The 16,263-nt window shown below is 43.2% G+C and overlaps 1 long non-coding RNA gene across 1 annotated transcript; it reads left to right on the top strand.

Moving 5' to 3' along the window:
* Positions 1 to 4,530: 4,530 nt before the first annotated feature.
* Positions 4,531 to 14,700, top strand: LOC125946931 (uncharacterized). The gene is made up of 4 exons (XR_007468003.1): positions 4,531 to 4,980; positions 5,635 to 5,744; positions 10,203 to 10,328; positions 14,555 to 14,700. It is a non-coding gene; the product is annotated as an uncharacterized LOC125946931 (long non-coding RNA).
* The last annotated feature ends 1,563 nt before the right edge of the window (positions 14,701 to 16,263 follow it).

Here is a 16,263-nt window from a genome sequence, read left to right as displayed (position 1 = left end):
AGGTAATTAGGTAACAACTTAATAGTGAATATTTGTTAATTAGTCGATTATGTTTTTCAATTTTTTGTGCAAGTAATGTGCGCCTCTTCGAGTAGACTAGCTCATTAACTAGAATTGGGCTATCTGCCACAGGCAACCTTTAAGAATTTTTGAAAGTGTTCGCTGAAACACCCTGTATTATAGGCAACATAACAAAGCATGGCGTGAAGTCCCGCACTCTTCGTGATAATCGCATGCGTGCGCATGTGGACAAGGATGACTGGGCGACGGCGCGCACCGTATCCTGCAGTTATCCTTCCAGCATGCGCTTCATTTTCGTATTTTTTTTGCACTCGAAAGTACATGTATAGTTCGTTATGTTCATTCGATAAAAGTCGGACAGGGACCTATGGTGTAGAACATGCATGCATAGGTGTTAGTCAGGCGGGCCGTTTGGGTTTTTTTGCCCCGCTTTTGACATTTACCGACGCCTTGATAAGCGCAGTCGGTGCAACTCCACAAGAGACGTGGTTAGATCTGCGGGAGCAGAAGCGACAATTCGAGCCGCAGAAGAGCCTGTGTTTGGAAGTCCATAGACAGTTTTCAGCTAGGGTCCGAATTTGGCGGGAACTGCAGTAGAATGCCCGATATTGTGCCATACAGCAGCCTCGTGGATGCGCATGTTCAAACAGGAAAAACCGGGCGCTCACTGTTTGGTTTCTCACGTTAATGCTCAAGTAAATGTTGGCCAACGAATTTAACCGGTTGTGGTATGTCCCGATTGCGACGGCCACATTGAACGTTAATGCCGGAAATTACCTACAGATAATTTTTTGACAGCTTTACATTGGCCCACCAGGGAGCGCCTTTTTCAAGTATCAGTAACAATGAAGCAGTGCTCTTCGTAGACCACTCGGATGCTGAGCAACCACAATCTTGTGTTCAAGATGTCCGTACGGTAGAACGCCGCCCTACCCCCATCGCATACCGAGCGAATTATACTGTCGCTGCTGATGTCCTCACAAATAAAAAAAGACAAAAAAAAGAAAACGAGGGAAGATGATCGGAGAAGCTTTCATAAAGCAATGGTTAGTGAGGTAAGCAATGTGCCCAGGGCTCCAGGGGCGCGCTTAATATGCCAGGCCAGCTCATTCTGTTTATAGGGAGTTGCACAAGGCCGACAACCTTGTGATACAGTGAGTCGGCGATGGTTTTCGACCGCCATTGCCAAGGAGAGACACGGGCCGGCACTATTGTAGCCGGTCGCGTGCCGCATTACGTTCTTGTACGCTTTGTGTTGTTTCTCCAGCGGTCCTTCCAATCTCGACGTATAGCTGCGTGCTGGTATAAGCAGTCTGTGCAGTTCCGGCCGTAACGTACAAAATAGCGCAAAATGCATTTGCGACCTTACTAGCGCATTTATGACCGTTGAGTGAAAACACATATCTTCTGTATAATATCCAGATTTGTTCGTTTGTACTTCTGTACTATATAATCATGTGCCTTGTTTGCGCGAGGGTACAGACCCTGTCAAGCCTGATTAGTGGCTTTTTGTCTGTACCCACCAAGAGTCATTGATTTTCATTGATGCTGAAATAAAATGATTGATTGATTGAAATTCAATACGTAGTTCAAGTGCACCTTGAATTCGGCCGCGGGTGGCCGTGTCGGCGGTTTGCCCGAATGTCACACAAATGTTTTCACATACTTGAGTGCAGCTTAATTACATATTACATATCATACATACATACATAATTACATTAAATACATATCGCGCAGTATATTCAAAAGCATTTGTACAGCTTACACATGGCTAATATCTGTATTTCGCCCTCATGAGCTAGAGTACCCTATTGAAAAATTTGTACGCGAATTGTGCGAGAAATGTGCGAGATGTATGCATATCGCACAGATTTGACGAGAAGTGTGCGATGTGCTACGCACATTCAACGAGATATCGTAGAAAATGTGCGAGATCTGTACGCATGAGCTGCGTAGACTTCACAAAGTGTGCGAGATCTATGCGAGGTGCTACGCGAATGCATGTGCGAGATGTACGCATGTGCGAGATGTGTGCGATGTGCTGCGCCAGCCTAACGAGCTTCTGTACGAGGTGTGCGAGATAGCGTGTGATGTGTACGCACTGTAGTCATGTAAGCAACGAGATCTTGGCCGATGACTACGAATTGCATACAAAGTGCATCCACCTAAGTCGTAGTGTATACAAAAGCTCGTGAATGACAGCAAGATTTTATGATGAATCGTTTGTAGCACATGCAAGGACATAATCAATGTGCTGTATGACGACGTCGAACCATTGTGCCACATATAGCAGCATAAACTGCAGAATGAATAAAAGCGCCAGTGTTGAATTTCTGCAATTTTATATAATGGTCACACACATCTACATCAAAGCTCATGACAGTCTTAATGATGCAATGATTTTCACTTGGGGACATATTCTCGGATAATCACTTACGACAATACTCCTGTGCCTTCGTGTGACACATTGCTCAACCAGCCAATAAGCGCGCACTGACAGTGATATAGCCAAAAGCTGTCGTCTGAGAGTACGTCCCTTGTTCAGAGTGGATCACCCGAAGCTTTTAATGCAATATAGGGTTGAGTACCTTCACAGTTTCGGAAAAAAATGCTATAGGTTTGTTTTTATGCAGAATAAAAGAAGCTGGCAATGCGATTATAGCTCACTGAAAACACATCCAACACGGACAAGTTGGCAAATGATTTTATTGCATGCGGTTTGATCAGTAACAGAAGATGCACGCGCTTTGTCACAGCCTGATCATATTGCTTGCATCAGAGCTGTCAGTCAGAGGTAGCAATGCAGAAATTTCAAGCTGCACATTTTCCAAACAGCTAAGTGTGCCCCCCCCCCCCCCCCCCCCCCATAGGACGAGTAATTCACGAAGAAAGTTGGGTTAGTTGGTGTTGATGCAGTTGCTGTGACTAGTGCGCACAACGGGAAAAAAGGTGGGACAGGACAGAGCCCTCTCTCGTATCCCACCTTTTTTCCATTAGTCTTGTTCGCGTTCGTAATTATGTCACAGCCCCCACAAGACTATCAAATCTGCTAGTCACTTTTTATTGCCCAGATTTTAAGAGGTTGTTAGTGCCTGTTTATGCCAAACTGTAGGCAGGCATAAACTGGCCATGCATGCCCACATGTAAAAAATAAAAAGAACCACAAACTCAGTGTAAATAAATTGGTGAATAAATAGCCAAAATAGCAGCCAAAATCTATCGCACTTTGACAGAAAAAAATAACGAAATTACATAACCATCAATCACTAATGCTGTCATACGATCAGCACATTTTGCCCAATTGCTGCTTGAAAAGTTATTTGCACTAAGTCTTTCACAACTTGTGCACTGTATGCTGAGAGAGCTTGACGTAGTAAAAAAACCTCGTATTTGTCGCGCAACAGCGGCAAATACGAGTTTAGCGTGGCAACGGAGCATTATCTGTGTATATACTACACAAAACTGAATTTGAAATTAACGGAGAAATAACTAAGTAGTTCGTGCAGTGATGGTTCAGAGCAAGGCAACGCTTTGCGATTCGTTAAAAGCTGACCTCGAAACGACCAAAATGTCAATGTCCCTACATTCAACCAGGGTCGTTAAATGACGAACATGCAGCATATCCTGGCGTTCGCGCACGCCGGAAACAAACTAAAAAACACTTTTGCAAATCGCTGACACAATAACGACGCATATCAGACACACGCACGCGCGCGCACACACGCACGCGCGCGCGCACACACACACACACACACACACACACACACACACACACACACACACACACACACACACACACACACACACACACACACACACACACACACACACACACACACACACACACACACACACACACACACACACACACACACACACACACACACACACACACACACACACACACACACACACACACACACACACACACACACACACACACACACACACACACACAGAACACAAGCAGTGTCCGAAAGCACTCGCGACAGACAGTGCGGACGTTCTCGCGCGTTGGCAAATCGAGCCGGCGTGGCAGCAGCGTCCGATGCACAGACGGCACTCTTCATGAACTATACACATCCGCAAAACGGCACACAAGCCAGAACAAAGTGCGTCGACGACGCCACTCGACACCAAATGCGTGGTCGATACCGCCGCATAAAACACCAACACCTCGTACGTACAAACCAAACCACGATATGCTGCGATTTAACGGCCCTGACCGGTTGATACGGCTGCTCCGCAGGTTGCTGTCCTCGATGTTGAAAGAAACGTTGTTGAAACACGCCGCATCACTCGCATAACATGTGAATACCAGCCGCCACCATCGATGCGATCACGATTACCATGGAGCACAGTGCCGATACAGTGGTGCCGAGGAGCCAGAGACCAACGTTGCCTGAGACAACAAAACGGTAGACGACGATGTAAACAATATGGCCGCCATGACGTTTATCCGGCTCTTGCAAAGCTTCCGGTGCCTCTTGACGAAATGACATCATTTTCCCGTGTTCGGCTGTCAAAATGTTACCAGTCTAGAAACGTTGGGCTGTCGGTATGTGAGCGCAGCATGAATATTTTCCTTGCGGACGGTCGATGTGGTAGTTTAATCATATTTACGCTTTGCCGAGAGAAAATGTGCTCTTTTTTGTGCGCATCAGCGATCGCTAAGCCCCTGGGCCTGTGCAACGCTGCTAGCTAGCTGTATCTCTCGTGCGGTGCGGCGTTGTTGGTTATCGTAGTTCGGTCCATTCGTGCTCTTTGTTCCCGGCTCATTAGCAGCCTCTGGTACTCTCGCCGATCTCGCAGCGGTTCACAGTGCACGGAAGAATGTGTTGGAAATTGTACTATTACGTTCATCCGCAATTTAACAGTGTTTATGCCGGAAGGACAGTTCGTGCAGTCGATGCCGCCGGACCTGACACGAAGGAGCGTTTGCCGAGTATGTCTCGAAAGGTAAGTCCGGCGCTTGGCGCATTTTTATAGTTCGTGTAGTGTGCCTTGTTAGGCGGAGCACAAGATGATTAGTACAGCGACATAAATTATAAAAGTGATTTCCTAATGTTTGTTATTAATGCCGTAGTACACATTTAGCAAAGCGTTTTATGAAAATTACCCTCAGACAAGTATAGGATGTTGCCAAGAGCTCATATATTGTTTCTTTGCTTTCTGTTACGAAATACACTAGCGCCGAGTATTGTTTAGTCTGAACGGGCACAAAAATTGATGCCGCGAATGTCACTGCTTCTGTACGTAATTTCTCAGCAAGAAATGGTATATGTGGTGAAGTAAGTTGACGTGTTGTCTTCACAGCTAACATCTGCGCGAGACGGCACCGGATTGCTCTGTCTGACTCACGAGCACATTTTAGCTTGTATGCAAATTTTTCTGCTTATATATTGTCAAGACAACCTGTGTTTCTTGTGTTGAGTGTTCTGTATGTCTTCGTCCATTTGACAGGTTAAATAACTGCCCGTGATGTCAGAATGAGATATTTGCACAACCATGTAGCTGGCTGAGGTCTTTTCACAATTTAACGCGGTGTTGTTAAATCACAAGTTTGCAGTTTCAGCAGTAATTGCAATAAACTGAACATTTCTTATTGTTTAGGGATGTCACGATTTCGTGAGACGGATGCAATCTCTGCACCACATGGGAGCCTGTGGCAAAATGCAGTCTGAGCAGCCCGACAAGGAATCTGATCTGCTTGCTTTGACAAGGTGTGTACAAAACAGTCACTGCCACTTATGAGTTCTAGGTTCTGTTGGTATAATTCGTACGTGCCATCGGTCCTGAATCTTTTGGTGAGATTTACGAATTTGGACTCGTTCTACAATTTTACTATTGTTGCATTGAGTTATGAGAATGAAATTCTATTGGGAATATGTTGTAAGAATCTTGAAAAATGGGGTGGTATGAGATTACAAAATTGCATCTAAAACAATAAATTGTGATGGCACTTGTGCTGCTTTATTAGCAATGCAAAATCCCTAACGAGTATACCAGAGGGGCACTTCCTACCAAGCCCGATTCAGATCAAAATTAGCTACTGCAATTGGCTTCCTCGCGCAGCTTGCACAAAAGAGCTAATCACAAGTGAGAAATTCGATCCGGATTGGGCTTGATCGATATGACAAGTGCACTGTATGACACCCGTATTAGACGAGCTTATTGAGATAAGTTCGTAAAGCCGGCTAAATCGGCAACAGCAAAAGCACTGAAAAAAGCACACTGGTCTAAAAACAATGTTGTCAGTTTCTGCTGTTCCAAGTTAATGGTTAATAATGTGTCTCTATTGAACAATGTAGGCGCTGAGAGAAAACTTTAAGAAAATACATGCTGACTTTCCAACACAGCATTGTGTCTAGGATTTTTGCAAAATATAAAGTTCACAGGCTGGCAGGTTTGGCATAACGTACAACACTTTTGCTTTAGATGCCATATTCATAACTTCCAGTTTCGACATAATATTCGAGTACTACTTGAACTGTATATTTTAAAATATCGCCTACCTTCAGTTTAATCAATATACCTAAGTAGCCTCCTCTGAGTCAAGTATAATTGGGCGCTTGAGTAGATATGCATGATATGCTACTTACTGACTGTATAGTGACGTATTTTTTTTAGGAACTGTGTTTTGAGGCACACATATCCTTTTATGTCTTGTTATGAGTTGCCCGACGAAAGCAGAATGGCATTGCAAGTTATTGCATATATTACTGCACTTAATTCCTTACATACATGCCTGCACAGATTCTGCGTTCCTAGGTTTATTTCTCTAAGTAGTCAAAAATCATGTATTACACTTTTTTTTCTCTTTTTTTTGAGGGGGGGGGGGCTGTTCATTGATTCCCATTCCTAAAGGGACGTTGCAAGAAAAAACCATGAAAGGTGGCTTGAAAGTGTTTGAATTTTCTGTTTAACCTCTTATTATTTATTCTTCTAAAGCACTACCAGCATGAACACACTTCTGTTCACTTTTATAAGCTAGCTGCCAGATAAGAAACCACAGTGTGAAAGAGTATTTATTTTTTTTACTTGTTTTATTGTATGTTCTTTATTTGGCCACAATGTTCTACCTACCACCTTATGCAGTACTCCAGCTGGAGCCTATGAGGTATGTTTATAAATGAATAAGTAAATTCCTGAAGCTTGCAACAAACCATGAAGCATAACATTTAAATGTAGTCAGTTCATAATACATCCCTAGAGCAGCATAGCATCAAGCTTGAAGCTGATCTCTGATGTCCCATAAATTGCAGGTTTGATAATGTGGTATCACAAACTGCTGGTTACGCATGTCAGTCAGCCTGGTGCAGTGGTCGCAGGTGAGAGTGTAACCGAAAGCTGGGTATGCTTTGCCCTTCCACATTTGACATGGGAGGGAGCTTGAACTCTGCTATTGCTTCTCTTATAGTTGGGACCATCTCTCTCACCTTCTCCTTATTATTGTCAACTTGCTAATATGCACTTCTACAAGCTTAGTTATGATGTTGACTGCTGAACTTGGATGATGTGTGTTTCAATAGTTAGTGGGACCCCCAAAACCATGCTGTACTTTGTGTGCATTTCAAATGGTCAATTTGAAATATGCGATTGTCTGACATTCTCAGGGAAACAAGGTTTTTGTTCTGAATAAGGCATAGGCTGCTTCCCGAAAGAGTACCAGAAACAATACTTTCTCACCTAACAAAAGTGTTTAGGCACGCCGTGCTCAGGCCATGCTCACCTACAGTAATTAGATCACAATGTGCTATATCGACCGTTACATGTTATTAAAAGTGGCAGACAAAAGTCATAATGCACTTGAATTTCACTGTTAAAATGTGTGTGGCTACCTAACATTTAGCCTTAGCCCCTTTGGCGCAGACACCATTAGTGCAAAAGGGGCGTATGTCATTACCAAGCTTTTGGGATAAGTACAGACTGAATAAGCACTTGTCAAGATTTTGAGTAGTGCTATAACCTGAGACCCGCCCAAAGTGTGATTTTATTTTTATTTTTTCAATTTGACCATGGAGTCACACTTCTCTTAAGCCTGTGCAGATACGTCACGCTAGGCGAGCCCCATTTATTTCTCCCTTTACAGTGAATCCTGTTTTTCAGTTTCATGTTGCATGACACACAAAGGCACTTTAAGCAAGGCCAAAAATAAGTGGTTTGAATGTGTACAAAATGACTCCGGACACATTTTTTTGTTTGGAGACAGTTTAGACGCATCATGTATTCTTTCTTTTTGTGTTAGTTTTGTGATGAGAGGTTATTTATTGCAAAAAGAAAATCAAGGTTAAAGTGGCATTTCCTGCCAAATTTTGTGGCGAAACATCATACGTTGGAGGACATCATGCATTCCAGAGTATTTTCGTATATTTTGGCTGTTGCGGTTCAGTACACTTGCTCCAAAATTGCTAAGTTCAGTTCTTGCCTCTTTTAGAATGCAATATAGTCAGTTTTTGCCAAAAACAAATTAACTAGGCCTTAGCAGACAGCCAGCAGGTGTGGGAACTTTATTGTGGTTTCACCACCTGTACATCGTTCTTGTGTATTTTCTAGCTTATCAAGCCTCTACTTTTGGATAACTGCAGTCTTTATGGGTTTGCGGAAGAGTAATTCAATAATGCATCTCAAATAATTATTTTTCCCTTAAGTGTCCCTTTAAAGTTTTGTCTGATTGATGTGGCATGAGACAACACTGCCCGAAAGTTATCTTGCATGTCAGCAGTTGTGTTGCCATGTAATCACCAGTATTGTCTTCGAGGTGCTCAGAGATGTCACTGTACTTACTCTTCATTACCCAAGTCCCTAAGAAGCCATAAAGAGGATCTGAAATGTCCTGCAATAAGTTATATAAGACTGTATTCACTGGGGCTCTGTTAAATGCTTGCAGTAGAAAAGCACTGTCTTCTCCAAAACATGCATAGTGTGTTGGGAATTTGTCAACGATCCTTTTTACCTCAACAGTCATGGAAATATTGATTTACCGTGTTCACCGGCAGATTTATATCAAGCCTGATCTCTGTAGCTGACTAGGTTTTTATTACACAAAAATTAAGTTGGTTTTCAATAATACCACCTTTTCACAGTACTGAAGCACCAGTTTGCAAAAATAATAGAATAAGTTTAACTCTATTTTTTGTAAAAGCAAGCTGTTGTCTTACACAGCAACTTCAGTGAGTTTTTTAAGCGCGGCAGGCTTAGGATGTTGGTTGAAAATTAAGTTGCTTAAAGACGTGTTGCATCGGAGATCATGTTTTCTTTTATCTATTGTAGCATTATCTGATCTCTTATGTTCCTTTCCATGCTATTCACAGTGCACACTTTCTAAGGAGATAAGGGACACACAGAGTGTGAAAGAGGACAGTTATTTTTCACTGTCGGCCTGTCGCTTATTCTTTTGGCATGTGTGTGCCATGAACACCATCAAAATGAACTGTTACCAACTTGCCCAAGCTTCAGCTCTTGCGCTTGGTGTTTTTGTCTACAAAATGTCCATATGGCAGTAGTAGTGTTGCTGATATTTGCGTGTATGAAAAGGGGATGCTTACTTGATTGCAGAACAATTTGATTGGTTCTACACATGGTACTGAACTTACCAATGTCATTTTAAAGGTGGGATTAGGTAGGAAGCTATTGTGGTACTGTTTAAAGTGCCCTTGTGCAGATGCAGAAGCTTGTCTTCTGTTGACAAAAATTGGGCTCAAGCCGTAGGAGGATAGTTGTCAAAGTGTAATGAAAGCCTCCTGGTAGACATGCTGAGTTATGCTGCTGAGGACACTTATTGGTTAGCCCTATTGGGTAATGCTGCTAGGCTTATGGGTGCTATAACATTGCAGTGCCTGCAGAATGCATGTCGTGCTATGGTATCAGAATTGGCCCACCAAGTGACCACCTTTGCTTACACTATGTGGCTTTCTGGCCTACTTTACTTAACCTGACTGCCACCTATACACAAGGAGGAGGAGGGAGGCAAAAAAAAGGGATCTTCAATTAATTTTCTTGCATAGATGGCTCATGCATCATATTTTTCTTATAGTGCAGGATTTGTTACTCAAAGTGAAGCTTGCTATATGGAGAATATCTACATTTTTTCATATGTATACTGAACAAGGATTGATTTGTTCATGGTGTCACTTTTTATATTATACTCACGTGACACTAAGCCCACTTGTATTATGCAGGTATGGCTGGGCCTGCAGAGAAAGTGTAAGCAGACTGTGCTGTGTTGCTGATCAGTGCTGATCTCCACGCCTGAGTTGGTCCCCCAACATCCAGGCACCAGCGTGCTTTGCTTCATCATTGACAAGGTAATATGATATGGAGAGCTTGCACCTGGATATCAGTTTTGAGAAATATGTTGAGATAGAAGACACAAGGGTTGGCCTTGGTGATAGATACACGTGTGTGTTTTTTAAAGTGCTCTTTTTGAAATATTCTTCATGGACCTATTTTCAGCAAATGTTTACATTCCTTAATTGCAAACTGCCATGGAGCTGGTTTATGCCTTAAACTAGCACTCTTTCACCAAGAAAAAGCCTTATTTAGCATAAAATTCATAGGAAAGGCAAGGAGGTGACAGGACAGAACACTACTAACATTATCCAATTTTACTGCTTGCACAGCAATATAAAGCGAGAGTTGAAGGGACGAGGTTTGGGGTTTGTGTTCGTTGGTTCTATGGGTTTTGGAGCCCCACACAGCTTCTTTGCTAGGCAGACAAGCTTGTGGGATGTGCTTCTGAAATTTGTACAGCACACTGACGGTGCAGGGGGGTGCGGGCCTCATCTTCGGAAGGAAGTGCACTAACGGCACCATTCATGGCGCAGATGACTCTCATAGAGTCAGGCAAGGCACCAGTGTTGATGTTTGTTCCCTTGCCCAAAACAGCATGTTTAGGTTCAGTGTAGTTGTAAGAAGACAAGTTAAACATTACTTTCATGGTTTGAGTGGCCGCATTTTTCTTAGAGCACTGATTTCTTTTCTTGCAACTGCCTGCCCTGGTGTTTCCTTAGCGTCGGCATGAAGTTGGCATGGAGTTACGCATCCGGGAACTCGTGAACATGACCCTGTAGTTGACACTTTGCGAAGAATACATCGGCTTCCAAGCCCTTCATTATCTGTTGGCATACTTTTACTTGTACTGTTAGCAATTTCTTCTCGGCTTGCTGAATTATCCTGAGGCCCCACACTGACACTACTGATGTCTTCAATTGAAGACTTTTCAGGATAAGACTCCTGGCTTTGCAAGGTGGTTTAAAAAAGGTGGCACTTACAGGTGGCTATTCAAGACCTGAGTGAAATGAACCGGCAAGTCTTGGTACATCTTGTGTGTAGTCCTGTTGGAGTTAAACGTTTTACGAAAAATTGTGTCGTCACTAACACGATGATAAGCACTTGGTCATTCACCACAACTTCATAGTCGTTACCTGGCTAAATGAATTTTCGTCGAACCCTTGATAATACCTTCTACAGAACTTATGTACAAAACATTGTTACCAAGACTTACTGGTTCGTCTCACTCCGCGTCCAGAATAGAAATCTGTAAGTGCCACCTTCCTGCAAAGAACCTTATCCTGAAAAGTCTACACTTGAAAGCATCGGTAGTGTCAGCGTGGGGCCTCGAGATAATTCGGCGAGCTGGGAAGAAATTACTGGCAGCAAGAGTTCAAGAGTGCTGGCAGAAAATCAAGAGCGTGTGAACTAGAGCAGACCATTATTCGGGTCTTCTGGGACATACAGCTGAATGTCAACTTCACAGCGAGACTAACGGACCACCTGTGCGGGCAGTCACAAGAAAGCTTGATGTATTATAACCAAAACAGCCTGTTCAAACCAGGAACTTATCTTGAGCTTGTCTTCCTACAAGCCCACTAAACCTGAAACTGCCATTCTGCGCAAAAGACAACTTCAACACTGGCACTTCACCCAACACTGACGAAAGTAAGCTGCATCGTGTAACGTGCCCGCAGTAAGCTCTTTCTGAAGCAGAAGGGCCCACGAGCTTACCTTCCATGGTGTAATTCAGGAACCTGTCTCGGCTCCAGAAAGGGAGCTTTTTTGGCTTGGCTCAATCACCATAAAATTATCATTACCAAACAGAACGCATTAACAGTTGCAGACTCAGGGTAATGTTTTACTTGCTTGATTTTGTGGACAAAAACTGATGAAAGGGTGCCTAATGTGACTAGTTATCCTGTCCAGGAGTCCGTGATTTCAAGGAGTTTGACAACCATTTCATTGGCTAACAATCGCAAAGCATACTTGTGTTGTCATTTGAAACAAAACCACGCACTTTAAGGAACGGTGACAATTTCTTTAGGTGTGGGGAGCACCTGCACTGCATATATAATTTTGGTTAAAAAGAAAGTAGGCGGAATGGGCCATATAAAATTAATGACAATAATTTTGGCATAAGTAGATTTTTGCTCAAACCATCTGAAAGTTTGTTGTTTTAGAAAGTATTAAATTTTGTTAAACGTAGCTGCTGTCAGATGATTCTATATAAGCATTTGGCCTTATGCAGTACTATTTGCTTTAAATAAAATTTTTGGGTTTTATTTGTCAAAACCTCAATATGATTGCTGAACGACATATTGTAGGGCAAAGGCACAAATACACAGATATACGAAAACATGTCACAGGTGCTGCTAATAACTTAATTCGAAACACAACAGGATACTGTATATATACTCTTCCGAATGCACAGGCGCACTAGCCACTTCGGGAAGACAACAGAGAGCGATTATTCGTGCTAACACAATCATTTTGAAGATCTAAAGAAAGCAAGTTCCGCGTCGTACAAAACAACAGAGGTGGTCTGCCTTACACAAGCACTACTTTTTTATGTAAAACGCTTTGAGTAGCTTACATGCAATTTTATCTTTACTTCTGCCTGGGATCTTCACATCATAAAATCTCGCATGACAAGGGCAGGCTTTTCTTTTTGCTGGTAGATGCGCATTCAAGACTGTCGTCATGTTTTTAGCATGCTCCCTCATTCAATCATTGATGCAGCAGCCAGTTTGTCCTACATAGGACTTTCCACAAGGCAGTGGGATTTCATAAACCACACCGGGACCACACTTGCCCGTAGGTGTTACATGTTGTACTTGGCAGCTTACCTTAGATCTGCCCATTATGCGGGGACACGTTCGGGCCAGCCTATTGGGAACAGAGAACAATAGAGGCACTCCATGCCTGTTCGCCACTTCTTTAAATTGTGGCTCAACTTATGCACATACGGTACAACTTGCGTTCTTGGGCCACTCGGCTCACCAGCTCTGCCTCATTCACCAGTGTGCCCGCTTTTGTAGTGTTCTCTATTCCCAATATGCTGGCCCAACTGTGTCCCCACATAATTGGCAGATCTAAGGTAGGCTGCCAAGTACAACACGTCACACCTTACTGGCGATGTGCTACCAGAGGGGTTTATGAAATCCCACTGTCTTGTGGAAAGTCCTATGTAGGACAAACTGGCCGCTGCATCAATGATCGAATCATGGAGCATGCTAACAACACGACGAATACTTGAATGCGCATCTTTCGAGCACAATGTAAAGCCTGTCCTTGTCGTGCGAGATTTCATGATGGGAAGATCCTGGGCAGAACTAAAGATAAAACAGTACGTGAGCTGTTGGAAGCATTTTACATAAAAGAAAAAAAGTAGTGCTTGTGAAAGTTGACCTATATTGTTTTCATGATGTGGAACTTGCTTTCTTTAGATCTTCAAAATGATCGTGTTAGCCCTGATAATCGCCCTCTGTGCTCTGCCGAAGTTAGCTGGTGCGCCTGCGCGTTGTGAGGAGTACATTACTGTATCTCGCTGTGCTTCAAATAAAGTTGTTAGTAGCGCCTGTGACGTGTGTCTGTGTATCTTCTGTGTATTTGTGCCTTTGTGCTATGTCGTTCAGCAAACAGCAACTTGCCTAACACCAAGTCCTTCTGCACAATATGATTATGGGGGACACTGTAGTGGGGGAACTCTGGATTAACTTTGAACACCGAGGGGTATGTGCCCAATGCACCTTATGGGGGTGTTGTTGCACTTTGCTGCCATCAAAATGTGGCCGTTGTGCATGGTATTTTATCCTGCGCCATTCGGCTTAGCAGTGCAATGCCAAAGCCACTACGCCACCATGATTTTAGTTTTGCTGGCACAATAGCAGTTTCCAAGTAATTTATTCGCTCGACCTGTTGATGCTGCTCTCTAAAAGTAGATTTTATGCATGTTACTTATGTTGCTTCAGTACTACTAATTATTATTACTCAAATAATGCCTTTTTTACTGTAATAACACTTGTTTCAGTGATCTGCTAATGTAACAGGTTATTCTACTACACTATAATGCACATTTCCTTAGGAGTCATAAGCATTGCAGGAAACCACTTATTTTTAATAAAGTTTGTTCAGTATCGCATGTTCTGAATGCTAAAGCATTCTTACCTGTGGAATGTCAGCTAAACTTGCTTTTGGCCTATGTGTTATTTTATTGCATGTGTGAAAAAAAAACTTTGGCTTTTGTTTACTTTTTCAGGTGCGCGGCAAGCTCTCACTCAAGCAACACATTCCAGTGGTCTTCTGTCAACAGACTGGGTCTATTGAAGTACCATTACAAGGTCCAATAAACAACGCTTGCGAGATGTGTGACGTGCTCTTGCTTAAAATCGGAGGACTTCACTATTAATGTAAGCTTGAATAGGTGTGCTCAAGAACCTGTGTAACGTGTACTTGTTTATTAACAAGTACAACCATTACCTCACCCTGACATTTTTTTTCACCTCAACATAACTCTTACTGTAGATTTCTGAACAAACCATTACAGCGACACAACACTGCAGTAAGGTCAGCACAAGTGTTCATGCATGAACACTTGTATTTACAAGAATTGTATTTGCATTATTATACTAAATATGAATATGAGGTGCGTATCTTTTCAGGGTGCATACTCTCGCAGGTTGTACAAGCTCGTCATCTTGTACGCACTCAGCTCGTAGAAACGAACTCGTTCATAATGTACGAGAATCGCGTTCAGTGACAAGAACGCGATCTCGTACACGTGTTCGAGAAATGTACGCGATGATTGCTGCGTAGACTGTACGAGGTTCTCGTAGACTCAACGAGTTCTCGCAGACTGAACGAGTTTCTCGCACAGTCTACGGAGCAATAATCGCGTACACTAGTTCTCGTACATTCTCGTTCACATTTTTTTCAATAGGAGCGATCCGTTTGTTCTTCACCAACAAACTACATGATGGCCCAAAACACTGCACTTCGTCTTTGGCTGGGGCGGACCGCTAAATGTTTCGCGGTCTTTGTGCCCTAAAGGCGCAATACCAGCTTAGCCGTCTTTTCTCGGAACATATTGAATAGCGGTGGTGCAGGAAGCTACGATAGAAAGTGAAGAACACGACGGATCGCATGGTGCTGCAGTTCCGCAGTAGATACAATGTTTGCGTATCACATGCTGTTTGGAACTTCCGCGGGGGTGCGCTATTTTCATTAGAATATTTGGAGTCATAGAAGAGAATGTCTTTTCCTGTCAAAGTGGGGGACTGCTTTTTGTGGATTTTTCCTTTCGGGCGTAGGTGGCGGGTTGGCGGGTGACGTACGAATGCCAGTACGTCCATCGGCGAAGTCCTTCTTTTTTCAGCTCCACACCATACTCTACCCGTCAAACCATGGCTTGAGGAGAAATGACTTTTGTGCCTTGGAGCGTCAATTGATTACTATGCCGGAAGCCCGAAACAGTCGAACACATCTTTCTCGACTGTTGGGATGCGGTATTCCATTGGGATGTTTTACAGGGAACCTAAAGAAGGACTTACCGATTACGCCATACGGGATTCGTTTCTTGCCTACTCTAAATGAACACTGTACCATACGACATGTTCATGCTGTTGTCCTTGCATAGTCTATGGAAATGTAGAATGGCCGTGAGACATGCCGAACCAAACCCGGCCTGTTAGAGAGTACTTCACCGAAAGCATTTGCCATATCAAGGAATTGTACAGTTTGCAAAAAGAACAACCAACATGGCTTAGTGTGATGACTGAGCTTGCGAACCTCAAGCGTTTCTAGCCCCCGTGTCAGCCAACCAGTGGCAGACACTTTTATCGTGACCCTCATGTATTGTTAATATGTCTTGTGTTGTATGTTGCCAGTCGGTAATAAAGAAAAAACAAAGGTTCCCCCGTGGTGTCTGGTTATCACGTGCGCCTCACACGCGCATGGTCCCCGGTTCGG

This window comes from Dermacentor silvarum, chromosome 7, assembly GCF_013339745.2.
Source record: "Dermacentor silvarum isolate Dsil-2018 chromosome 7, BIME_Dsil_1.4, whole genome shotgun sequence".
NCBI classification, from domain to species: Eukaryota; Metazoa; Arthropoda; class Arachnida; order Ixodida; family Ixodidae; genus Dermacentor; species Dermacentor silvarum.
The sequence above is the reverse complement of the archived record's forward strand: the minus strand, read 5'-3'. Positions and strand labels throughout refer to the sequence as shown.